Here is a 24,002-nt window from a genome sequence, read left to right on the forward strand (position 1 = left end):
TCACGGCAACACCAGATCCTTAACCCACTGAGCAAGGCCAGGGATTGAACCCGCAACCTCATGGTTCCTAGTCGGATTCGTTAACCACTGCGCCACGATGGGAACTCCTCTTTTTTTTTCTTTTAATAAATACTTATTTACCTTACTTAAAAAAAAAAATTATCCCAGATCATCACAGCCAAAGGTAGTGGCATAAAAAAATCAAGGAAGGGGAAAAGTCAAAACATTTCAGAAGCTGAATCAACAGATTTTTTGAAATGACTAGCTGTGAAAGCAGGATGAAGCCAAATAGGAGCAAAGATTTCTGACCTGGGTAACTGGGTAGGTGATGACACTATTCAAGACAGAGTTCCAAAAAAGGTGGATAATAGTGGGATGGGGGAAGGGAAGGGGAGAGGGTAAGTTCAGTTTGCACATACATTTTAAGGTTCCCACAATACACTCACATGGATATCCTCAATACGTACTTGGAAATGAGTTCAGGTAATTTGTAGGCATCAGAGACACAGATTTCAGAGGCAAGTCTGGTTTACAGGTGGCGGGTGAAGTCATAATGAATTGATCAAGAAAAAGTGAGACAGAAACAAGTCATGGGACTACAACACTTAGGAGGCAGGCTGAGGAAGAGGAGCCAGTTTATGTGATCAAATATTAAAGAATATTTTAAAAGAAGCTAAAAATAAATAATTGGTTTTGGAAGTACAGATCAGTGATGACCTTTATCAAAGTGATGTGAATCCTGGCTATGCCAGCAGAATGCAGAGTAAGAATAAGCAGGTCAGTGGGGTGGTGGAGCCGTAAATGCAGATGACCCTGAGAGTCAGTGAAGAGGAAAAGAGAAGTTGGGCTGTCTCTTTGGGGATTCCCGAGGTCAAAGAAGAGTATTTGTTAAAATGCAGAGAATACTAATTATCTTTGTAGAATGAGAGAAAACCTAATGATGGAAACAAAATAGACTGAAGATATTAGAAAGAGATGGATAGCTGACAAACAAGTTTCAAGAAGTAGGAGGCACGGAGGAGGACTAAGTACACAGAAAACGTGTTATCCCCGTTAAGTTATCAAGAACAATCTCATCCGCTGATGAGTGACAGCAGGTGTGTTTGGAGTAGAAGGGATGGTTGCTAAGAGAGCCCCTTGTGCTCTTTTTCGTGAAGGGAGAGGCTGCAAGGTAGGGGACTTGAGAAAAGAAGGAATCAGAAAAAAAATGAGAAAGGAAACTAACGACATTTGAATAAAGGAATGTCAACACCATAACTGGCCCATGTGAAGTTGCATCTCAAGTTAGCAATCATTTATTGGCTGCCTCCTGAGCAATGACTCCACACTTCCAGTAGCTCATGGACCTGGGATCTATGAGTCTGCAGGGAGGCCACAGGGGACCTGGCTGAAGCCAGAAACGGACTGTATAACCTATGCTAAACCAGTCAGCACACTCCACACCTGTGGGCATAGTGTCTAGTTCAGAGGTGAGCAGGAGACAAACTCTGGCCAACAGAATGCATCTTAGGTCTAGTGCTAGAGATGTGGAGATAAAGATGATTTCTCACAGCTGTTATACACGAAAGAGGAAGTATGAAGCCCTAGAGCTGTTGAAAGCTGTCTTAGTCACTCAGGCTGCCTTAACAAAACACCACAGACTGGCTGGCTTAAACAATAGACGTTCTGGAAGCTAAAAACCCAAGATCAAGATGGCATCAGGACTTGTTTCTGGTGAGGCCTTTCTTGCTGCCTTCTTGTTGTGTTCTCACATGGCCTTCCATCTTACATTGTTGTGGAGAGAAAGACTGCTGATATCTCCTTCCCTTCTTATAAGGACACAGTTCTAGGAGTTCCCTGGTGGTACAGAGGGTTAAGGTCCTGGCACTGTCACTGCTGTGGCTGTCTGTGGCTCAGGCTACTGCTGCTGCCAGGTTCAATCCTGGCCTGGGAACTTCTGCATTCCATGGGTGTGGTGCGTGTGCACGCAGGCACACACACAGACATACACACACACACACACACAATCAAAACAAAAGGCAAAAATCCCATAAGGACACAGTTCTATCGGATTAGGGTTCCACTCTTATGACCTCATTTAACTTTTATTTACTTCCATAAAGGCCCTATACACAGTCATATGGGGATTTGGGGACTTCAAAGTATGAATTTGGGGGAAGGAGACAATTCAGTCCACTAAAAAAAGCTATCTTAAAGCCATGAGTTGTCTGGCCTAAGGATGATTGGCATGGTACAACTTTAGGACAAAGCCAACTCTGATGAAGGAAAACTGGTAAAATAAAAAGAAATTAGGTCCCACTATTAATTTGTTAGTTTCATTTGAAGCAAGTCACACCTCTGCCTTTTTCAGTTATTGAGTCAATATGTCCCCTTAACTGTTTAAGCCAGTCTTGAGTTTTCTGTTATTTCCAATCAAAAGTAACATAATATAGTAGTTATGTGACTTCCTCTATCACTTGGCAGTCTGGGGGAAAATATTTGGTTTTATCCAGATTAGGCCTGTCCAGGCTTGCTAGTATAGAAAGTAGTGGTGATTTAGGATGCGGAATTAGGGAGACTATAACTGATAACCATAAAGTAAGCCCCAAATGCCTAGAAATTTAAAAATTAAGAGGGGAGAGAAGGAGGATTGGAGGTGGGGGAAGGTTGATGTGTTTGATGTGGCTGAGGTCTGAGTTTAACAGAAACAAGGGGAAAGAAAGACAAATAGAAGGCACTGGTGAGTAATTAGACCTTCTGAGCTTGCTAACCCCTGTCACCAGTAACAAAAGGTCATACTGTAACAAAAAGGAAATTCTGCTTTGAATGAGAGACTTTTACAGGGTGAGAAAACAACAAGGCCAAAAACACTTAGGAAAAAGAAACTTTTTAGCATGGACAAAAAGTTGAAATATGAACTCCCACCCACCACCTCATTTTAATCTTTAGAAGGTTGTTAAAATAAATCACCATTCTTTGCTCTCCAGGAACAATCACCCACTGGATACAAATGAGATCCTATTCCTGTGGTGGCTCAGTGGTTAACGAATCCGACTAGGAACCATGAGGTTGCGGGTTCAATACCTGGCCTTGCTCAGTCGGTTAAGGATCCGGCATTGCCGTGAGCTGTGGTGTAGGTCACAGACGTGGCTCGGGTCCCGCGTTGCTCTGGCGTAGGCTGGCAGCTACAGCTCCGATTCGACCCCTAGCCTGGAAACCTCCATACGCCACGGGAGCAGCCCTAGAAATGGCAAAAAGACCAAGAAAGAAAAAAAAAGATCCTATGACACCTTTTTAAATTGTGTATTTATCACGGTAATCTAAAAATAAAATCAGTAAGAGCAACCATCTAACTGCTAATTGATTTCAGGGCCTCTATGGTGATCTTGTTGGCAACAAGCAGTACAGATGAAAGATGGAAAAGATGCATCTGAGTATACAGCATACTGTAAAAAGATTCTGCAGCATTTTGAATTGAGAGAAGTGGTGAAGGAATTGAGAAGACACAAAGCACACAGTACAGATAGGCTGAAATCAAAAGAACCTGTGTGGTGGACAGTTCCTTGTTTATAATGAGAGCTGCAAATCAGTTGGGTGAAACATCAGCAGTCAGATTATACTGTTTATTTGAATTTTATAGGCTTTGTGGTTCTATTTGTACTTATTTTGATTTTATAGCTGAATAAGAGCTCTATGTACAAGGAGCTTTTACCGAGATTTATGTAATAATGTAGTAAAAGATCAACTCGGGGTCTGAGAATTTTGTTTCCTTTAAATGGAAGTTTATATATTTTTCAACATTGAGAAACGCAGAGAAATACAGTATTAGAAGATTCTGTTGCGGAGATTTCTTCTCTCACCCCACCTTAAGAAATACTCCAAGTAGGGCCAAATCACCTCAGTTCTCCTTGGAAAACAATTTCAGGTGAAGAGGCAAAGAGTGGATTAAGTTGAATCCAGGCTCTGCCCTTTACTACCACATAACCTCTGATACTTAACTTTGTTAATTTTAATTTCCTCAATACAATGTGACTAAGAAGATTATTGCAAAGTATGGGAAGGTTTATAGGAGGTGATCTATCTAACATCTATATAATAGTGCTGGGTGAATGGTAAGTGCTCAAAACACTTTAGATGATATTACTGTTGTTACCATTACAATTCCATAGGGCTCTTCTTTCAATTTCCATAGGGCTTCATGAATATCATAGGATCAAGCCTTCCACTCTGTTTATTAAATAGCCCTAAGTAGCCCCAACTTCCCAGGAAACTAAGAGATTAATTTACCAATAAAGTATATGTAAGAAAGGTGCTGAACTGAGAACAGTATAAGCATCAAGTTATGGTCCAGCCAACTGATCAATCATGATTTTGGGGAAAGTCACTTACTTCGCCTAAGGCTCATTTGTAAAATAGAGATAATCCCAAAGACATAAAGTTCTTATAAAATACATAGTGTTTTACAAATGTAAAGTCAAATTATTATTCAGTGAATTCAGGGAACATTTCTAAAGGGTACCCCTTCAAACCTGAAGAGGAAAAAAAAAAATCACACAAAATAAATCATTAGGAATATCATTTCCACTTTCTACTGTTGAACAATCAGGTATTGAGGTGGCCCATTAGGACAAAAAGGCAAACCGAAAGTAATAATCAAGCCTTTTACCTACTGTAACAGTACAGGCAAGAGGCGAAAAGAGGCACAGCTCCCATTTTCTCTTGTGCAACAGCAGCAGGCCAGGATCGAAGGGATGCAACACAGATGGGGGCAATTGGCTCACTGCCCAGGACCCCTGAAAAAGAGGCTAATGCCTTTTTGTGGGCCCATGGACGGGGGTGGATGTGGGGGTGGGGCAAAGGGGATGGAAAGAGCTAGAGTGGAATGGTATGGGGCGGAAGCTGAGAGAGTGTCTCCTTAGAGGCCTCCAGTAAGGAGTCTTCTGAATGCATCTGGTCTAGGAATTCTCAAATGAAAACACTAAACAAGTCAGTAAGGACATGGATGCCCTTGATTCAAGGGGAAACAATCCACGGACTGAAGGAATATAAAGCCTCACAAGTAGTGAGGCGCAACTCCCAAGGGGTCTGGGCCAAGAGTGGGTTTTATAGTATCTTAGAAGAGCAATGGGAACTCAGGACATGATTGCCTAGGATGTCAGGGATTTCCTTATAAGGCCAGCAGGCCCTGTTTTCTAGAGTAAGGTGAGCTAGCTAAAATTAGGTTGGAGGATTGTAACTGGAGTATGTTAGGTTTCCCTGACAGGTGTTTCCCACAAGTGCAGGCTAACTGAGATTTAGAAACATGACCTGGACCAGGCCCCTGGACCAAATGGGTCCCCATATATGAATTAACTTTATCGGAATGCAGATATACCTAAGAGCATGGCCGCAAGGAGCAGGGAGGGCTGGTGGGAGAGAGGAGGTCTTGACTGAAATTCCTCCAGAAAACGCAATGCATTGGTTATATACCAATGCTGGTGTGCGGATTTCAGCTTCTCCTGATGAGGCCTTGCAGTAAAAGTTCTAATTGCTTATGGTCAAGTCTGAAAGATCACGCACATGATTCTGACCTAGGGCCACACTCCTCACTCCCACCCCCCAAAAAGAATACAAGCATTCTTAGCATATACCCATTCCAAGAAGTTATGTAAACTAAAAAAATAAATACCTTTAAGAATGATTTTTTTTTTTTCTTTTTAGCCCCCCCCCCCCGGCCCGGCATCTGGAGGTTCCCAGGCTAGGGTTCCAATCACAGCTACAGCTGCTGGCCTATGTTATAGCAACAGCCACAGCAACGCAGGATCCAAGCTGTGTCTCCGATCTACACCACAGTTCATGGCAACGCCAGATCGATCCTTAACCCACCGAGCGAGGCCAGGGATCAAACACGCAACCTCATGGTTCCCAGTCAGATTCGACTCCACTGCTCTACCATGGGAACTCCAAGAATGATTTTAAAACAGCCCATGAATAATAATGAAACAGCAAGTTGCTTAAGAATAATTGAGAATACTAATTATACTCTTAACTTCTTTTTTTTTTTTTTTTTTTTTTGTCTTTTGTTGTTGTTGTTGTTGCTATTTCTTGGGCCGCTCCCGCGGCATATGGAGGTTCCCAGGCTAGGGGTTGAATCGGAGCTGTAGCCACCGGCCTACGCCAGAGCCACAGCAACGCAGGATCCGAGCCGCGTCTGCAACCTACACCACAGCTCACGGCAACGCCGGATCATTAACCCACTGAGCAAGGGCAGGGACCGAACCCGCAACCTCATGGTTCCTAGTCGGATTCGTTAACCACTGCGCCACGACGGGAACTCCTATACTCTTAACTTCTAAGGACTACAACATGTAGAGAAAACTTGGTAGTCTTCAATTTATTTTTTAAATTTTTTTACGTTTTTAGGGCCATACCTCAGGCATGTGGAAGTTCTAAGGCTAGGGGTCAAATCGGAGCTGCAGCTGCTGGCCCACATCACAGCAACACAGGATCCGAGCTGCATGTGTGATCTACACCACAGCTCATGGCAACGCTGGATCCTTAACCCACTGAGGGAGGCCAGGGATTGAACCTGCATCCACATGGATACTATTCGGGTTCATTACCGCTGAGCCACGACGGGAACTTCTATAATTTATTTTAATTTTTAACTTTTTATTTTTTAAATCTTCACTTCATAAACGGTTTTATTTCTAAGACCACTGGTAAGTTAGCTGTTAAGAGCTCAGAACCACATGTTCTATATGAATATACATATATTTGCTTTTTAGGGTTGCACTTGCAGCATATGGGGCTTCCCAGGCTAGGGGTCGAAATGGAGCTGTAGCTGTGGGCCTAAGTGCCACAGCCACAGCAATGCCAGATCTGAGCCAAGTCTGTGACCACAGCTCATGACACCGGATCTTTAACCCACTGAGCGAGCCCAGGTATTGAACCTGTGTCCTCATGGATAAATCTGATTCATTTCTGCTGAGCCACGATAGGAACTCCTATAGGAATATTTTAATTGATGATTAAAATACCAGGCTAGACTACACATGCTTTTGAAATCCATAATGTGGATGAAAAGAAATTTGTTTGTTTATTTTACATACTCTTAGAAAACTGGCAAATTCCATTTTCCCAAACAGCTGAAACACTGCCAAACCATAATGCCTGGGGCAACATGAATCTTAAAACAAAAACAATCAGATTAAATGATTCTTTTAAAACAACAACAGCAACAAACACATAAAAAACCTGTCAGCCATCTCTTTGCCACTGGATAACATAAGATGTGTCTATAAAGTAATGTTATTTAACTAAAAACTACACCTTTACATCAAAATAAATGTTGTCCTTTCAAGTAAATCTTAAGAGATTATTACTTATGCCCATAACAGTAAAACATCTTTAAAAACATTACTTTTAGATAATGTCCTCATAGTAAGCTAGTAGATTTTTTCCATATATATCTCCTTAGTGGTGGCAATTTTTTTGCTTTTTGCTCTTTGTTGTTTTTAGAGTAAGTTGTTCTTGTTGCTGTAAGTGTATAGATTCCCAACAAAGCCAGCTTGGAAGAGGATCATATTCACTGAGATATAGCTCTGGTATGTCCTGTTTCCTTTAATGGCCTTAAACAGTCATACCTCATAAATCAAGTCCACACTGTACGACCACAAATGACAGTATGCTTTGTGCTTAATCTTTTTGGGAAACCAAAACTAACTGGAAATATGAGCTAGACTTTTATAGTTTTTTTATATATTAACAATGAAAACAGTAAATATACAAGGGAAAGATCTTTCTTATGATTGCGACAAAAAAAAAAGTATGAAATACCTAGGAATCAAGTTAGTCAGATATGTACAGGACTGATATGAAAAAAGTTAGAGAACTCTACAGAGAAGCATGGAAGATAATTAATAAAGACAGGAAGATAGTGCATGGGTTTTATGGAGCTGAAGATTCAGTATTGTAAAAAATGTAAATTCTTGCCAAAATTAAAGTAATTCCAATCAAAGTTCCAAAAACTTTTTTTGGGAACTTGAATAAATAATTTTAAAGTTCATCTGGAAGAATAAACATGCAGGAAGTATCAGGAAAATACTGGAGGGGAAATGAGTGTTGTTGACTGTGGTAGGGCAGTGGAGGGTTAAGGAGAGTGGGGGCAGTGTTTGCCCTTCCATACATTACAGCAACCTATAAAGCAAGTATATATGCTGGCCATGTCTATAGTGCCAGGACAGACCATCAGAGCAGTAGAACAGAATAGAAAGTCCAGAAACTAGTCTATTTCATTTGTAATAAAGCTAGTATTTTAATCAGTAGATTAAGGCTGGCTAATTCAAAGAAAGTATTAAGAAAAGGGGCTATCAATCAAAGATGACACAAATAGATGGAAAGACATACCATGCTCTTGGATTGGAGGAGTCAATATTATCAAAATGACTATACTACCCAAGGCAATCTACAGATTCAATGCAATCCCTATCAAATTACCAAAGACATTTTTCACAGAACTCGAACAAAATATTTTAAAGTTTGTTTGGAAGCACAAAAGACCCAGAATAGCCAAAGACATCCTGAAAAAGAAAAATGGAGCTAGAGGAATCAGGCTCCCTGACTTCAGACTATACTGAAGCTACACTCATCGAAACTGTATGGTACTGGCACAAAGACAGAAATATAGATCAGTGGAACAGAATAGAAGGCCCAGAATTAAACCCACGCACCTATAGTCAACTAATCTATGACAAAGGAGGCAAGAATATACAATGGAGAAAAGACAGTCCCTTCAATAAGTGGAGCTGGGAAAACTGGACAGCCACATGGAAAAGAATGAAATTAGACCACTTCCTAACACCAGACACAAAAATAAACTCAAAATGGATTAAAGACCTAGATATAAGACCAGATACCATAAAACTCTTAGAGGAAAACAGGCTAAACACTCTCCGACATAAATGACAGCAACATCTTCTCAGATCCACTTCCTAGAGTAATGACAATAACAAAAATAAACAAACTGGACTTAATTAAACTTAAAAGTTTCTGCACAGCAAAGGAAACCCTAAACAAAATGAAAAGACAACCCACAGAATGGGAGAAAATCTTTGCAAGGGAATCGACTGACAAGGGCTTAATCTCCAAAATTTATGAACACCTTCTGCAGCTCAATACCAAAAAAACAAACAACCGCATCAAAAAATGGGCAGAAGATCTAAACAGACAATTCTCCAAAGAAGACATACAATTGGCCGAGAAACACATGAGAAGATGTTCAACGTCATTGATCATTAGAGAAATGCAAATCAAAACCACTGTGAGGTACCACCTTACACCAGCCAGAATGGCCATCATCCAAAAGTCTACAAACAAGAAGTGCTGGAGAGGGTGTGGAGAAAAAGGAACCCTAGTACACTGTTGGTTGGAATGTAAATTGGTATAACCACTGTGGAAATCAGTATAGAGATTCCTCAGAAAACTAAAAATAGAATTACTATTTGATCCAACAATCCCACTCCTGGGCATCTATCCAGAGAAAACCATGACTTGAAAAGACACATGTACTCCAATGTTCACTGTAGCACTATATACAATAGATAAGACAAGGAAACAGACTAAATGTTCACCAACAGAAGAGTGGATAAAGAAGATGTGGTACATGTACACAATGGAGTATTACTCAGTCATTAAAAGGAAAGAAATAATGGCATTTGCAGCAACATGGATGGACCTAGAAATTACCATGCTAAGTGAAGTCAGTCAATAAGACACTAACATCAAATGTTATCACTTATATGTGGAATCTAAAAAAAGGACACAATGAACTTCTTTGCAGAACAGATACTGACTCACAGACTTTGAAAAACTTTTGGTTTCCAAATGAGACAGGTTGGGGGATGGGGGGGGTCCACTGAGGGTTTGGGATGGAAATGCCCTAAAATTTGGTCGTGATGATTGTTGCACAACTATAAATATAATAAAATTCATTGAGTAATTAAAAAATAAAAATAAAAAAAGTTGCTATGAAAGAAAAAAAAAAGGGGGCTATCTACTTAGTAAAAATAAAGTTATATCCCTACTCCATTAACATCAAAATAAATTCCAGATGAATTAAAGTTTCTAATGTAAAATATACTTTTTAAGAGGCCTAGGAAAAATACAAGTGACTACTTAATAAAAAATAGGGGTGAAAAAGACTCTTTTAAAAATGATACCAGGAGTTCCCGTCGTGGCGCAGTGGTTAACGAATCCGACTAGGAACCATGAGGTTGCAGGTTCGGTCCCTGGCCTTGCTCAGTGGGTTAACGATCCGGCGTTGCCGTGAGCTGTGGTGTAGGTTGCAGACGCGGCTCGGATCCCACGTTGCTGTGGCTCTGGTGTCGGCCAGTGGCTACAGCTCCGATTCAACCCCTAGCCTGGGAACCTCCATATGCTGCGGGAGCGGCCCAAAGAAATAGCAAAAAGACAAATAAATAAATAAATAAATAAAAATAAAAATGATACCAAAGCCACAAAGTATAAAAGAAAAAAAGATTAACTGCTTATAAGAATGTATGAGATGATACACTATAAAAGACACTCATGGAAATAAATGCAAAATAGTATGTTATGATTATTAATATATAAAGAATGTCTAGAAAATAATTAGAAATGACCCTTAGTAAAAAAATGTGCTGGAGTTCCCAACGTGGCTCAGCAGAAACAAATCTGACTTGTATCCATGAGGACAAAGGTTCAATCCCTGGCCTTGATCAGTGGGTTAATGATCTGGCATTGCCATGAGCTCTGGTGTAGGTTGCAGATGCAGCTTGGATCTGGCGTTGCTGTGGCTGTGGTATAGGCCAGTGGCTACAGCTCCAATTCAACCCCTAGCCTGGGAACCTCCATAAGCCGCAGGTGCGGACCAAAAAAAAAAAAAATTTGGAGTTCCCATCGTGGCTCAGTGGTTAACAAATGGGTTAAGGATCCCGGCGTTGCCGTGAGCTGTGGTATATGTCACAGACTTGGCTCGGATGCTGAGTTGCCGTGGCTGTGGCAAAGGCTGGCGGCTACAGCTCTGACTGGACCCCTAGCCTGGGAACTTCCATATGCCTCGGGTGCAGCCATAGAAAAGACAAAAAAAAAAACCCAATAGTAATTAAATTTTAAAAAAAAAAGCTAAGACCGTCAATAAGCATTCACACAAGAAATGCAAATGCCCTCGAAACACTTAAAAATGTTCATCACATTAATAATAAATATCTTTGGGGGATGCTTTTGACTGCAAATAACAGAAGACACTATTCAAATAATAAGAGAATGTTATCTCTCATAACTGTAAGTTCCAGGTAAAGTTTCAATTCCATAATGTCATCAAGGACCCAGGTTCATACCATTGCTCCATCTCGATCCAAACAGCATCACCTTCATCTTAAGGCTCGTTTGCTTTGCCAATTATAAAATGGCTGCAGCAGTTCCAAGCATCACACTGACATGGCAACATTCAGAGGAAGAAAAGGATCACCTTATATTTTTCTTTTGTGATGAGGAAACTTTCTCACAGGCTCCTCATAAACTTGCTCTCAAATTTCACAGGCCAGAATTCGGTCACAAACTATTTCTAAACCAGTCTCTGGTAAGAGAATGGGTTCCTATGATTACCTTCGTCCAGAGATTCTCAGAGTGTGGTTCACAGATCCCAGGAAGCCCCAAGACACTTCAAGGGGTTCTGCAAAAGGTCAGAATTATTTTAATACCATCCATAGGTTCTTTGCCTTTTTTACTGTGGTGACATTTGCACTGATGGTGCACAGGCAATAATGGAAAAATTGCTGGCACCTTGGTCTGAATCAAGGCAGTAGCACCAAAATGTACTGGAGGTCACTGCCTTCTTCAGCAGCCATGCATGTGAAGAAAAAAGAGAAAAAAAAAATTTTACTTAAGTATACCTTTGATGAAGCAATAAAGACTGTTTTCGTGGAATACCATTTTTACTTTGGCATTTTCTCAAAAACAAAGTAAGCCTGTCAAGACAACAACGGACATCATCCGTTGCCACTGATAAAATTTAAGCTTTCAAGCAAAAAATTAGAATTTTGGAAAGCCTGTGTCCACTACTGTGAGCTTAACAGCTCACTGATACTTTAACACTATTCTGTTGAGAATAGAGTATTTTCGATGTTATATAATGAAATGTGTCAACATTTGGAAGACCTGCACAACTCAGTGAACCAATATTTTCCAGATGGCCAACATATCACATCACAAAATCATGCACAGGTAAAAGATCCACTCAAAGTGCAAGAAAGACCAATGGATTTTAATGTCACAGAGTATAAAAAGTTTACAGATAATGATTTCAAATATCATATTCCAATTAACCTTTAAGAAACTACCACTTACTGGGATTTAGTGTAGTATCAATGGAGACTCTTCACCTTCATCTGAATAGAGTATTAAGGTACCTCTCCCCTTTCCAACCACTCATATACATGAGAGATCAAATTTTCTTCATATATATCAACAAGAACAACATATCATAACAGACAATGCAGAAGCAAATATAAAAATCTAGTCATCTTCTCTCAGTCCATACATTAAGAAGATTTGCAAAAATGTAAAAACCACATCACTCTTCTAACTATTTCTTTTGGAAAATATTTTTTAATTAAAAGGGCATTCATGCTAATATGCAATAGGTTTATTACTGCTATTTTAAATCAATTTAAATATTTAAATTTTTCTTAGGTTTAATCTTTAATATAGCAAATATGATAACTATGATCCACATAAACAATAGCTCTGGGGTGGGAGGATTTATAATTTTTCAGCATGCCAAGGGGTCCTGAAACCAAAAAGCTTGAGAACCACTGCCTTAGATTAATTTCCTGGGGTACATGTCACTTAAAAAAATGGTGCAGGAGTTCCTGTCATGGCCCAGCAGTTACCGAACCCGACTAGGATCCATGAGGATGCAGGTTGGATCCCTAGTCTCGCTCAGTGGGTTAAGGATCCAGCGTTACGGTGAGCTGTGCTATAAGTTGCAGACACGGCTGGGATCCCTCATTGCTGTGGCTGTGGCATAGGCCAGCGGCTACAGCTCCGATTGGACCCCTAGCCTGGGAACCTCCATATGCTGCGAGTGTGGCCCTAGAAAGCTAAAAAAAAAAAAAAAAAAAAAAAAAGGTGCAATGGCTTACTATCATTTTGGCAAAGGTGAAATACTGTGATCAATGATGTGCAGGAACAAGCATCCTCACACATTGTCACGGATATTGCACCAAAAGGCCTTTCTGGAGGGAACTCTGGCAACACACATGAAAATTTTTAAAGAAGAAATCTGATGGAAAATTCCATTTCTAGAAATACATCCTAAGACTATAATCAGAAGAATATATTGAGGGTTTAACTTAGCTTGCTGAAAAACTGCAAGCAATCCAAATACCCATCTTCGGAGGATTGCTGAAATTATTGTACACCCCTATAAGGGAAAATTTTGTAGCTACTTAACAATTTTCTTTCTTTCTTCGGCATCGCCCACAGCATGTGGAAGTTCTCAGGCCAGGAATGGAACCCACGCCACAGCAGTGATCCCAGCCACTGCAGTGACAACACTGGATCCTTAACATGCTATACCACAAGGAAACTCCTGTAGCTACTTTAAATGTTGCTAAGGACTTAAATTTATTGATATGGAAAGAAATCCAAAAAAGGCACAAAAGAGTACTCAGGATATTATCTCATTTACAAAATGAATATATATATACCAAAGGATATATGTATACTTAGAAAAAGTCTAGAAGAGTTTACCATAGTTACCTTTGATTGAAAAGCTCAAAGTGATCCTTTTCTTCTTAATATGCCCTCGCAATGTTCTTTTCATGTAAAATCCAGTCACCTTTTTTTTTCCCCTGTGTCTGCACCATGTAGAAGTTCCCAGGCCAGGGACTGAACCTGAGTCACAGCAGCGACAATGCTGAATCCTTAAGTGCTTGGCCACCAGGGACTCCAAGTTACTTTCATAATCAGAAAACATAAAAATATTATTAAAACCACTAAATACATACATTCTAAATAATATTCATGGGTAGAATGCTTGGTAAGGAAGGGGGGGTAAAGATGATATGGGCAGTAGTGACAGTAACACTAAAAGGTTGCAAAATTTTCCAAGGAGGAAAAGATATCATGGAGTCTGTAAGTGCCTGGTTAGTGGGACCCAGACAGGGTGCTGTGGCTGGCTGGATTCAGGACCCAAATACCTTAGGGCCAAACAAGTCCAGAGAAAGGCTACTTTTTTTTTTTTTTTTTTTTTGGCTTTTTGCCATTTCTTGAGCTGCTCCCGCGGCATATGGAGGTTCCCAGGCTAGGGGTCTAATTGGAGCTGTAGCTGCCAGCCTACGACAGAGCCACAGCAATGAGGGATCCGAGCCACGTCTGCAACCTACATCATAGCCCACGGCAACGCCGGATCATTAACCCACTGAGCAAGGGCAGGGATCGAACCCGCAACCTCATGGTTCCTAGTCGGATTTGTTAACCACTGTGCCACGACGGGAACTCCGAAAGGCTACTTTTAAAAGACCCCAAGTTTTTAGACCACATGAGGCAAACAACTGCAGATGCTGAGAAGGTGAGGCAAAGAACCTGGAAACAGAAAGAAATTGGAAAAGGCAAAGAGAAGCAGCAAGAGGAAGAAAGCAGAATAGCTTATGATAGAATGTCAAATTCCAGTTATCCAGAAACGTCCTATTCACCCTCTAGGGCAGGTATTTGCTACATTGCTGTGTGACATTATGGCTGCTCTCGCTGTCTCTCTTCATTTGGTATTTCTGATGTGCTAGAACCTTTTCATTTATAGTACTTGTTAATCATCAGGCAGCAAACACAGATGGCACCAGTCAGGTCTGCCCAGCCTAGCTCCTGGGAAAGCTCGTGCACCCTCTGCTGGTCAGCTCCACAGCAAGACAGGAGGGGCTGTGTCTGCAGGAGACAAATTCCTCAATCAGAGGGATACAATTTTGTGTTCTCTATTTAGCCAATTTCAGGGAAGAGTTTGGAAACCATTTCCTCAAACTGCCACTTGAAATAGACAATTCCAGATTAAAACAATGCCCTCCTTTGTTACACCAAAGAAAAATATCATAAAAACCAAAGTCCTGTGAGGAAACATACCATCAAAAGCATTTTAAATTCAAATGATTTCCATTTACTACATAATAAATAAGTAAAGGTGTGCAGATGACTACAACAAGACGTGGCTATAAAGCGCCGCTAGAATTTTACTCTGGTTGAAAACCTGAGATTATTATAACAAATAATACTTGTATAGGCTTTACAACTTACAAAGAGCTCTCACATTCATTTTCACACTTAATCCTTATAACAATTCTATAAGCCAGGGACGAAGGCAGGGCAAGATTTTCTGTTATCACCATTTTACAGATGGGAGCTAAGGTTCAAAGGAGTTACATGAGTTGCCTTGATTACACAGAGCCCACACTCCAGGCAGGTTTCCAGACTCCAAATTCTACCTGAGATGCTATTCTATAAGGGGTGTTCTGAAGAGTTGGTATATAAACTAGGCAGAGAAGTAAAAGGTCAAAACATATTGCTATAATACATTCATTCCATTTGGTTTCAAATATCATCAAAATTTTAGGTGCTGAATTCTCAGTCTGAGGGTGCGCCCTGTAGGCAGTGTTTTGCCCTAAAAGAACATCAGTTTAATAAGGGAAGTGGATATTTGAATGAGGATCTACTGAAAACCAACAACGTTAACTTCAGAATTTCAATGTGTGGCATGTCTAGCCCCATAAAAAGTAGATCCTGTCAGGTTTTGCAGTTTCTGCATTCACTCAGTTGATACTACTTGCATACAGCAAAAAACTGGGGCTGGGAACCAGCAAGTTCTAGTCCCGCTTTCTCTTTATTCTTTATAACTTTAATGATTTCCACCTTACCAACAAAACATGAATACTGTTTTGTCAGAGTGCCAAGCTAAAAATTAGTATGCTGAAGGAGAAAGAATCAGCGAAATTCAGCTATAATCACAGAGATCCTCAAAACTAAAGAGCAAAGGAGGAGTTCTCGTCGTGGCGCAGTGGAAACGAATCCGACTAGGAACCATGAGGTCGCGTGTTTGACCCCTGGCCTCGCTCAGTGGGTTAAGGATCCGGCGTTGCCGTGAGCTGTGGTGTAGGTCCAAGATGTGGCTCAGATCTGGCATTGCTGTGACTCTGGCGTAGGCCAGTGGCTACAGCTCAGATTGGACCCCTAGCCTGGGAACCTCCATATGCCGAGGGTGCAGCCCTTAAAAAAAAAGATGAAAAGACAAAAAAAAGAAAAGCAGTAAAGATAAACAGATTCAAATAATTATATAGTACTGGCTATATGGCAGGCATTACTCTGAATGCTTTACATATATTAGTTCACTTAGTCCTCCCAAGACCTCATTTAACAGATAAGTAAATTGAGACACATACAGGTTAAGTAATTCTAGTTACTTAGGGTAACAATGTTCACAAAGCTAATAAGTAGTGAAGCTGAGATCTGAAGCCAGGCAGACTGGTTCATCTTCTTTTTTTTTTTTTTTTGTCTTTTTGTCTTTTGTTGTTGTTGTTGTTGTTATTGTTGCTATTTCTTGGGCCGCTCCCGCGGCATATGGAGGTTCCCAGGCTAGGGGTCGAATCGGAGCTGTAGCCACCAGCCTACGCCAGAGCCACAGCAACGCAGGATCCGAGCCGCGTCTGCAACCTACACCACAGCTCACGGCAACGCCAGATCGTTAACCCACTGAGCAAGGGCAGGGACCGAACCCACAACCTCATGGTTCCTAGTCGGATTCGTTAACCACTGCGCCATGACGGGAACTCCTGGTTCATCTTCTTAACCACTAAAGCTACGCTGCCTCTATACAGTGGTATCTACCATATTCCTTTTGCTTTTTTTTTTTTTTGGCCATGCCCATGGTATGTGAAAATTCCCAGGCAGGGATGGAACCTGCACCACAGCAGTGACCTGAGCTGCTGCAGCAACAATGTTGGATTCTTAACCGACTGCACAAGGGAACACCCCTGCTGCATTTTTAAAGTAAACTTTTAGTTCTAGAATGGTTTTAGATTTACAGAAAAGTTGCAGGTAGTACAGAGAACTCCCATAGTCTGACAGTTTCCCCTACTATTAAAATCTTACATTCCATGGTGTACTTGCTACAATTAATAAGTCAATATTAACAAATTATTATAAACTTAAACCCACACTTTATCAGATTTCCTCCCCCCCCCCCAATGTCCTTTTTCTCTTCCAGGATTCTGTCTAGGACACATTATATCTCGTCATTGGGTCTCCTTAGGAGCATGCTTGGCTCTAACAGTTTCTCAAACTTTCTTTGTTTTTGAAGATCTTGACAGTTTCAAGAAGTACTGATCTTTAGATAAGTTATTTATCAATATTTATGAGATGTTCTTCTCATGTTAGACTGGGGTTATGGGTTTTAGGGAGGAAAACCACAGAGGTAAAGTGCCATTCTTACCACATCATATCAAGGGTACATGAGAGACACATGACTTATCACTGTTGATGTTAATCTGATAAACTGGCTGAGGTAGGGACTGACAGGTTTCTCCACTGTAATCTCCCCCGACTCCCACACAGTGTCTACCTCGGCAAGAAGTGACTACACACAGCCAACACTTAAGGAGGGAGGAATTATGTTCCACCTTTTTTTTTTTTGGCTGCACAAGGCATGTGGAAGTTCCTGGGCCAGGGATGAAACCCATGCTGCAGTTGTGACCTACACCACAGCTGCTGCAACGCTGGATCCTTAACCTGCTGCACCACAAGGGAACTGCCTGTTTCACCTTTTAAAATCATTTGGAATTCTTTCGCCCGGGAGATTTGTTTCTTCTCCCTCATTTATTTCATTTCTTTATATCAGTATGGATGCACAGATATTTATTTTAAACTTTGTGCTACAACCTAAAACTACTTAATTTTGTTGTTCAAACTATTCCTGCTTTGGCCATCAAGGGCTCTTTCACTTGGCTCCTATATCCTTTTGCCACCCTCTTATCATTGTATTTTGAGGCACTTCCCTACTTTCTGGCACTACGAGATGTTGCAGGCTCTTGTATATTCCTTGACCCAGTCCTAGAATCAGCCATTTCTCTAAATGTGTTTGTTCCTTTTATTGGAAATGGTCTGGATGCTGGGTGTGCCCCTTGCTACTAGGCTGTTATTGCTTCTAGGCCCTCTCGACCGACAAAGCAAGTAAATATATATGTGTATACTAAACTGTGTATATATACAAATATCTTCATCTGTAAATCTTCTCATATGTATCCATCTAAATCCACAGTAAGCTAAACTAGAGTTTATACTAATGTCGCCAACTCTAATCCATTATCACATGGATCCTTCTAGGCTTCTCCTCTTGTATATAACCTCCTACTCCACCAGTAAAAAACCTGGTTCCCATCGTCCACCATCAGTTATTAATTGTTCAATTCCAGACACATGTGTGATAATTTCAGAATTGTTAACCCATACCCCTCTGGGAAACTTTTATCAACTAGAGTACAGTGCTTATGCATAGTTCTCCTACTGCCTTTAGTTTTACAGTGTCAATTTCAAAGTTACTTAACGTCAGCACTTTTTCCTTGGCCTCTTTCACTGAGGCTACCACATACATTTGTAATAAGGCTAGATTCTTTGGTTATAGCATGCATTCTATCCTGGAATAGAATAGAACTGCCCTTGTTTTTTAAATTTTGTATACATTAAGGTTTACTTTTGTGCTGTAAAAGCTATACAGGTTTTAATAAATGCACAGTGTTAATGCATCCACCATTATATCATACAGAATCATTTTCTCCACCCTAAAAAGAAAAATTCTGTGTGCTACCTAATCAACTCTCTCTCCTCCCCAAATTCTCTACAACTTTATAAATTCATGTGATTCTCAATCCAGTTCTGTTTCCACTTAGCAGATGATTGAATGAGACTCAGAAAGAGTAAATGGCTTGGTCAAGATCTTACTAAGTGATGCTGTTGGTGCTACAACTTGTGCCTTTAGATCCTGCTGTGATGCTCTTTCTTTTTTCTTTTTTTTTTTTTTTTTTGGTAACTCGCTGAATTTATTTATGGCATCTATTTTGAATTCTCTATCAGATCACAATCTTTCATGAGTTTAACTTTTGTTTCTGGAGAATTGTCATTTTCTTTTTGTGATTCTGTGTGACCATAGTTTTTCATGGTGTTTGGTGAGTTATTCTTTGGCCAGTGCATTGGAAGTAGCAAATACTTTTCTTCTTTAGATAAAGCTTCCCCCCCCCCTTTTTTTTTTGGCTTTTTGCTATTTCTTTGGGCGCTCCTGCGGCATATGGAGGTTCCCAGGCTAGGGGTCTAATCGGAGCTGTAGCTTCCAGCCTACACCAGAGCCACAGCAACGCGGGATCCCAGCCGCGTCTGCGACCTACACCACAGCTCACGGCAACGCCGGATCGTTAACCCACTGAGCAAGGGCAGAGACTGAACCCGCAACCTCATGGTTCCTAGTCGGATTCGTTAACCACTGCACCACGACGGGAACTCCCTGTGATGCTCTTTCAATTACACAACTTTACTTCCTTGTTTTCAACAGGAAGGATCATGGTTGTATACAGAGACAAGGATAAGACAGAAATGGTGGTAAGTGATCATATGTTGCATTAATGGAAGCTTTTACACTAAAAATATGAGGAAGTGGAATTCTAGTCTAGTAATTTGGTGAACCTGATACCCCAAAAACTTTCTGCTATAAATTATTCCCAAAAGGCTGGACAAATACATTAGAAAAGTATATCTTGTTAAAAACATCAGTGAACCAGCAAGAAAGAGAAATCCTCAGAGACCAAAAGAACTCAGAGACCAAAGATACAAAGAGCTGAGAGAGCAATGAAGCCACCAGTTGTCCAAATCCCACAGTGGATTAAAAAAAACAAAACACAAAAATGTATTTAAATAAATTCAAGCTTCATTTAACATCAGAAAATATATTTATGTAATTACCACATTATCAGACAAGAAAAAAATTACGTCATCTCAGAAGTTACAAAGTATTTGATAAAATTCAACACCCATTCATGACTGAAAATAAAATGAACAAGGAGTTCCCGTCATGGCTCAGCAGAAACAAATCTGACTAGCATCCATGAAGACGCGATTCAATCCCTGGCCTCTCTCAGTGGGTTAAGGATCCAGCGTTGCCGTGAGCTGTAGTGTAAGTCACAGAAGCGACTCAGATCTGGCGTTGCTTTGGCTATGGCATAGGCCAGAGGCTACAGCTCCAAAGCGACCCCCAAACCCAGGAACCTCCAAGTGCTGCAGGTGCAGCCCTAAAAAGCAAAAAAAAAAAAAAAAAAAAAAAAGAACAAAACTTTTAGCAAATATAAAGTGAAAAAGGAATTCATTAACCTGATGAAAGGTAGCTACCAAAAACCTACAATATCATCCTTAATGGTGAAGTATTAGAAGTATTCCATTTATAAACATAAATAACACAAGGATGTCCACTATCACTGATTCTATTCAACACTGCATGGAGGTCCTGGCCAGTGTAGTAAGAAAAGAAAGAGAAAAAAAGGTAAAAGAATTGACTTTAGTCCTTTTTTTTTTTTTTTTGGGGGGTGGCCCCCGAGGCATATGGAGTTCCCAGGCTAGGGGTCCAATCGGAGCTACAGCTACCCGCCCACGCCACAGCCACAGCAATGCAGGATCCAAGCTGTGTCTGCGATCTGCACCACAGCTCGTGGCAATGCCGGTTCCTTAACCCACTGAGTGAGGCCAGAGATCCAACCGCAACCTCATGGTTACTTGTCGATTTCGTTAACCACTGAGCCAGGACGGGAGCTCCAGAGAGAAGAAAGTAACAAAACCGTCAGTTTCCTGAGGACATAATTATTTATATAGAAAAATCCCCCAAATCTTACAAATGACAACTATTGCTATTAAAGTTTGGTAACATTGCTAACCAAAAGATCAATAAACAAAGACAATTACATGTTTATATACAGCAAAATATACTTAGAAAAATCTAATTTAAAATATTATCATTTACAACACTGACCAAAAATATAATTTACTTAGGGAGTTGTAAAATATGCAATGCATTAAGAAAAAAATTATAAAATATCGCTCGCCCTTAGCGCCATCTTCTGAGAAACCTCCGCGCCATATGAGAGCGAAGTGGAGGAAGAAGCGAACGCGCAGGCTGAAGCGCAAAAGAAGAAAGATGAGGCAGAGGTCCAAGTAAACTTGTACACCATGGAAGCCACAGGATCAGAAACAAAGAAATCCCAGAGGCCAGGGACGTTGGTACAATTTGTTGGACTGCATGCCTTCTGTCTAGAACTTGTCTCAATGGGTCTAGAACAACTTTTCACCGTTCTGATCGCCTGGACCACTCTGAGACCCACCTTGCTCATATCAAAATGGTCCCTTTTGGTTTTTTGCCCTGGACCTGTGACTTTCTGGACTAATTCTGTTCTCAGTTGTGGCTGAATGTAACACGTGTACAATAAATTATCTGCTGTCTTAGCTGAAGAGAAAAAATTATAAAATATCATTTAAAGACACTAAAGAGGAGTTCCCGTCGTGGCGCAGTGGTTAACGATCCGACTAGGAACCATGAGGTTGCGGGTTCGATCCCTGCCTTGCTCAGTGGGTTAAGAATCCAGCGTTGCCGTGAGCTGTGGTGTAGGTCGCAGACTCGGCTTGGATCCCGTGTTGCTGTGGCTCTGGCGTAGGCTGGCAGCTACAGCTCCGATTAGACCCCTAGCCTGGGAACCTCCACATGCCAAGGGAGCGGCCCAAGAAATGGCAAAAAGCCAAAAAATAAAAATAAAAAATAAATGGAGTATAAAATAAATAAATAAAGACACTAAAGAAGATCTAAATAAATAGAGGGATGTCTTCAGATAGAATAATTTGATATGGTAGAGATGTCAGTTCTTTTCAAATTCATACGTAGACTTAATGTCATCCCAATCAAATTTCCAATAAAGTTTCTACAGAACTTAAGCTGATTTTAAAATGTATGTAGGGAGTTCCCATTGTGGATCAGAAGTAATGAACCCAAGTAGTATCCATGAGGATGCAGGTTCGATCTGTGGCCCCGCTCCGTGGGTTAATGATCTGGCACTGCCACGAACTGTGGTGTAGGCTGGCAGCTGCAGCTCTGATTCAGCTCCTAGCCTGGGAACTTCCATATGCTGCGGGTGTGGCCCTCAAATTAATTAATTAATTAGTTAAAATGTATGTAAAAGTGCAAATGGCCAAAAAAAAGAAATGACACGCTGGAAGCAAAGGAATAAAGTAGAGGACAAGCTCTACCAGCTAACAAGCCTTATTATAAAAATGGTCAAGGATTCATTAACCCTGAAATAGAAAAACAGAAATAGACCAGAAAAAAGCACCTAGAGATGGACTGACATGTATCTGTGAAGAAATGAAGCCCTTTAATAAATGGTTCTGGGACAAGTGGTTATTGGATTATTGGTGTAGGGAAAAAAAAACACAATAAATGGGTATTAATTTAGGCTGCTTAGTTTGTGGTAATTCGCTCCACAAATATGTTCTTTAATGCATACACTAAAAGACAGGTTGAAGGAGGTCTATAGCAGCGCTTTTCTAGAAATAAAAAGTCCAAAAGAAACAAATGCCCAGCTACGAGAAAATGGATAAATAAATTGTAGTAAATTCATACAGTGAAATAACTATATATTAATAAGAATAAATGAACTACAGGTATTTTGTCAAGTGTAACATTGAAGAAAAAACAGACAAGTTGCAGAAGAGTACATACATACAATATGATTCCATTTATATGATGTTCACTTCAAAAACATTCAAAACTTATGTTTTATTTGGAGGAAAGAGAGATCCAGGAAGCCTCACATGGGAGATGTCAAAGTTTTAGGTAATGTTCTGTTTTTTTTAAAGTTGACATTAGCTATCTGGGTATTCATTCTATAATTATTTGCATTATGCTAAGCTATGTTATCTACACATGTTCTTTTGAATAAATAAAATATCTTTTCAAATAAGAGGAATAGTTTGCGAACTTCACTACCAATCCTTCAAAGATAAATCTTCCCGATTTTTGTAAATGAATGAATGTGCTACAGTTTCAGACACATATCATTAAAATATATAGAGAAAAAAATTGGTCAAAAGACTTGCTAATTTCAAAATAAATTTCCCAAAGTGACTCACTTTCACCTGAAACTACAATTACCTGCTAACTGGTCTCTCAACTTCACTCTCGTCCCTGATATTGTACCCAACCATATCTGAAAGGGAATGTTGTATCCATCACACCACCACGGTCCCACACGCTCTGACCCCTGCCTACTTCTGGGACCTGATTTTATTCCTCTCTCCCCACATGCCCCAACCACAGGACAGATCCTAACATTCGCCAGCATTAATGTCTATAATGCGAATGTATAATAAAACCTATGCATCATTTCACTGATACCACATCATGAGCATTTCCCTGTTTTCCATTTGTTCTGGGGAGTTTGGGGTAGATTGTTTGTGGTTATGCTTTATTATGATTTCACTTGACCCTTTTCTTCATCTTTAATATCCACTACATCAGAAGTCCTATCGACTCTACTTTCAAAATACACACATCCTGAATCTGGTCCCTTCTTTCTATCTTTCTTGCTACCACTCTAGTCTGTCTATTATCTCTTATGGGGACCAATGCAATGCCACCTGTCTCCTTGCTTCCATTCTTCCCACTGCTGTTCATCTTCCACACAACAGCCTTAATGATGTTATTACAACAGATGGGATCCTGTCGCTCTCTTCTTCAAGGTGTCCTACGGCTTCCCATCACAAGAGAATAAAATCCAAAACTCCTTTCACCTGACGTCACTCGGTCCCAGCCTACCTCTGCAAGTTCACCTCCCTCATGCACACTATAGAATCACACCAGCCTTCTAACAGTTTGAGAATAAACCAATGTTGTTGTTGCCTTGGGGACCCTGCACTGGAGCATCCCTCTGTCTGGACTA

General features: G+C 40.4%; 1 protein-coding gene across 12 annotated transcripts in view; it reads right to left on the reverse strand.

Moving 5' to 3' along the window:
- METTL8 (methyltransferase like 8) overlaps positions 1–24,002 on the reverse strand; it is an 87,264-nt gene that overhangs the window by 59,977 nt on the left and 3,285 nt on the right. For 4 of the 12 annotated variants that reach the window (XM_005671962.3, XM_005671961.3, XM_005671957.3 and 1 more), the window contains exon 2: positions 13,762–13,958. The exons of 5 other annotated variants lie outside the window; for them this stretch is intronic. The gene's annotated coding sequence lies outside the window, so the exon portion shown is untranslated. Of the gene's footprint in view, positions 1–11,604; positions 11,672–13,761; positions 13,959–24,002 lie in introns of all 12 variants that reach the window. 3 more of the 12 variants (XM_021076467.1, XM_021076466.1, XM_021076465.1) reach the window with 1 other exon arrangement.

Source organism: Sus scrofa, chromosome 15, assembly GCF_000003025.6.
Source record: "Sus scrofa isolate TJ Tabasco breed Duroc chromosome 15, Sscrofa11.1, whole genome shotgun sequence".
Classification (NCBI taxonomy): Eukaryota; Metazoa; Chordata; class Mammalia; order Artiodactyla; family Suidae; genus Sus; species Sus scrofa.